The sequence below is a fragment of the Microtus ochrogaster genome, linkage group LG1 (assembly GCF_000317375.1).
Source record: "Microtus ochrogaster isolate Prairie Vole_2 linkage group LG1, MicOch1.0, whole genome shotgun sequence".
NCBI lineage: Eukaryota > Metazoa > Chordata > Mammalia > Rodentia > Cricetidae > Microtus > Microtus ochrogaster.
Genome location: NC_022027.1, coordinates 16,800,580 through 16,804,399, shown reverse-complemented (window position 1 = coordinate 16,804,399; position 3,820 = coordinate 16,800,580). Strand labels below are relative to the sequence as shown.

The window sequence follows — 3,820 nt, the reverse complement described above, 5'->3', positions numbered from 1 at the left end:
AGATGTGATGAAGCTCCAACCCAGGATGGACGTAGGCTAGAATCTTCCTGGTAAGCGGACCTTGGTGCCATACACATTAATAGAAATGGGCCAGGCAGTGTTTAAATGAATACAGTTTGTGTGTTGTTATTTTGGGGCATAAGCTAGCCAGGCGGCCAGGGGCCGGGCTGTGGGAAGAGGCCTGCAGATCCTTCAACAGGGACCCTAAGAGAAACATATATAGATACTCCTGGGAAGGGGATATAGGCAAGATCTCCTGAGAAAATTGGGAGTGTGGGGGTTTAGGGAGAAAAGGGGAAGGAAGAGAGAATGGGAGTGGGAGAACTTGAGGGTTGAGATTGGGGAAGGACAGCTACAGAGAACAAGGAAAGAGATATCTTGATCGGGGGAGCCATTAAGGAAAGAATGACCTCAACTGAGACAAGTATTTAATAATTCCCTTTCTGAGAACATCTCATGTAAATTTTGAATTTGCAAACACAACTGCCCAGACACTCCTTTTTGTAACTGAACCCATGAGGTTCAGTTTCGAGACATGATCAATATAAACAGGGTTGTATGTATCAAGTCAAGCAATCATATTTTCAGTGTTTTTTAATACTGTATCAAAAGAATAATTACACTTTGGAAACCTCTTAAAGTTATATACATCTTCATTACATTCATGCTTATAGAGACAATGCTTAACTCAATACAGATAGCTAGCCAATTTATCTACCTTTGTGACATTCAGGAGAATCATTTAGGTATTCTTTTCCCTGGTCTGTCTTATTTAATACTCAAATACTCTTTTCATAAAGTATAACAATATTCTATATTTCATTGTATATCACCATAAAATACAGTTCACATGCAATGAGTCAGTTATTCGCCTGTAATTCTATTTTTCAGACTAATAAAAGAATTGTTTGCTTAAACAGTTTCCAAACACCATGTAACAATTGGTTATTCAGGAGATTGAATGAAGAAATGGAGCACAGAATGAGAAGTGAAAGAAATTATAATCTATTTTCTTTAACCTTTTGACTCAAACACCTAAAAGCAAATTTTACCATTAAAATAGAGATTTAAAACACATTATAGTGGTACTTTCTGAAGTGTTTTCCATATCACTAAGGCCTGATTATAGTAAAGAGTGGTCCGCAAATGTACTCACAACCATATCGGTTGCTTTTCTTAAGAAGCAACCTACCTGACTATAATCTTCTCTAAAGTTAAAGCACATTCCTTTAGGTAGAAAGCATTTTACATTAGAATCTGTCTCGCTGACACTTATTTCAGTATGTTCTGCACTGTTATCTGTACTTTTCGTTTCTTCTTATTATGGCCTTTATTCTCATTAAAAGATGTTAATCTCTTTGTTCTCCTTTTGTTTCAGTGACCTATGAATTTTATTTTTCTCTTATTCTCTTATACTACTCCATGTGTGCTTGTGTATGTGTGTGTGTGTATGTGTGTGCAGCCGCATTTTGTTTATGCAGCCCATGAATGTGAGCATGTAGACTGCATATATGTGTGTATACAGTGTATGCATGTAATGTGTGTGTTTAGTCAGCATGTGTATGCGTGTATGCAGCCATGTGTGTATATGCAGATAGTGTACAAGCAGGCAGACAGTGTGTATGTATGTGTGTATGTTGTCAATGTGTGTGTATGTGTGTATGCAGGCAGTGTGTGTGACTAAACAGACGTGTGTGTACACAGATAATATGTCTGTGTTTCTATGTAAGCAGACAATGTGTGTGTTTGCATGTGTAAAGGCAGAGAGTGTATGTGTTCGTGTGTGTGTGAATTCAGAATGTTCAGAATGTTTGTGTGTGTAAGTATGTGTTTGCAGACAGGGTCTCATTATGGTGCTTTGGTTGGTTTTTCAAATTGAAATGCTTCTGGTTTTTATCACTGTGTTCAATTTAAACCACATTTTCTTAGTTCTTTACTACCAATTTCTCTTCTCACAAGAAAACTACTCTCAGTAATATTTTATAAAGGAATTTTAGGTCCAAAAGCATTAAGGAAATCTTTAAAATATTTAGGGTGCAGGAAAAGTAGCTCAGTGGCTAATTGCATTGGCTATTCTTCCAGAGGACCCATATTCCATTCTTCCTACACAATTGGTTGCTCATAAACATTGATAACTCTAGTGACAGGGGACTCAAAGTCCTGTTATGGTCTCCACAGACAGCAGAAAGACGTGCTATAGAGACTTACTTATACATAGTCAAAATACCCATGGAGTTTAAAATGATTAAATGACATTTAAAAGAGTGGGGACTGTAATTGCACATACCTTTAATATTGGCATTCTGGGGCGCCTAGGGGGACTGCGCGAGGAAGACGGACGTTGGGAGAACGAGGACGAAGGCAAGAAAATGGTGTCCTCAGATTACAGGACTACAGTGTTTTCACCGTCCAGCCAACTCAAGAATATGCACAGACCACCCAGGCGTATGGGCAGCAAAACTATGGAACCTATGGACAGCCTACTGATGTCAGGTATACCCAGGCTCAGAGCACTGCCACCTATGGGCAGACTGTATATGCGACTTCTTATGGACAGCCTCCCACTGGTGATGCCACTCCAACTGCCCCCCAGGCATACAGCCAGCCTGTCCAAGGATATGACACTGGTGCTTATGACACCACCACTGCTACAGTGACCACAACCAAGGCCTCTTATGTAGCTCAGTCTGCATGTGTCATCCTGCTTGCCTACCCAGCCTACTGCCCTCAGCCAGCCGCCACTGCACATACAAGACCACAGGATGGTAACAAGCCCGCTGAGACTAGTCAACCTCAATCTAGCACAGGGGGTTATAACCAGCCCAGCTTAGGATATGACAGAGTAACTACAGTTTTTCCCAGGTACTTGGGAGCTACCCCATCCAGTCACCGCACCTCCATCCTATCCTCCTACCAGCTACTCCTCTTCACAGCCAACTACTTGCGATCTGAGCAGTTACTCTCAGGAGAAATTCTATGGGCAATCAAGCTACTATGGACAGCAGAGTAGCTATGGTCAACAAAGCAGCTATGGGCAGCAGCCTCCCATTAGTTACCCCCCTCAGACTGGATCCTACAGCCAGGCTCCAAGTCAATATAGCCGACAGAGCAGCAGCTACGGGCAGCAGAGTTCATCCCAACAGGACCACCCTAGTAGCATGGGTGTTCATGGGCAGGAGCCTGGAGGATTTTCCGGATCAGGAGAGAACCGAAGCATGAGTGGCCCTGATAACCTTGGCAGGGGAAGAGGGGGATTTGATCGTGGAGGCATGAGCAGAGGTGGGCGGGGAAGAGGGCGCGGTGGAATGGGCAGCACTGGAGAGCGAGGTGGCTTCAATAAGTCTGGTGGACCCATGGACGAAGAACCAGATCTTGATCTAGGCCTTCCTATAGATCCTGATGAAGATTCTGACAACAGTGCAATTTATGTGCAAGGTTTAAATGACAATGTGCCTCTGGGATGATCTGACAGACTTCTTTAATCAGTGTGGGGTTGTCAAGATATATATATTTGGCATTTTGGAAGAAGGGTATTTAATCTTTGTGCACTCAAAGCCAACCTTGTCTAGAGAATGAACTCTAGGACAACAAGAGTGGCAGAGTGAAACTATCTCACAAAAAAGAAAAAAAAAAGAAAGAAAATTATTAAATTATTTAATGTTATGTTGCAGAATCAAGATATAAACAAGTAGTGACTTTAAACAAGTAGTAACTTTCTTTTTCTTTACTTTATTTTCACATTATTGTAGTCTACTTTTTATTTTGAAAAAGAAATAATAATTATCATTCAGTGAGTGAATTCCTAAGAAGTGTTTCTCAT

The 3,820-nt window shown here is 41.2% G+C and overlaps 1 pseudogene; it reads left to right on the top strand.

Annotated features, from left to right (window-relative positions):
* Window positions 1-3,576, top strand: part of LOC101995380 — an 8,917-nt pseudogene extending 5,341 nt beyond the window's left edge.
* The last annotated feature ends 244 nt before the right edge of the window (window positions 3,577-3,820 follow it).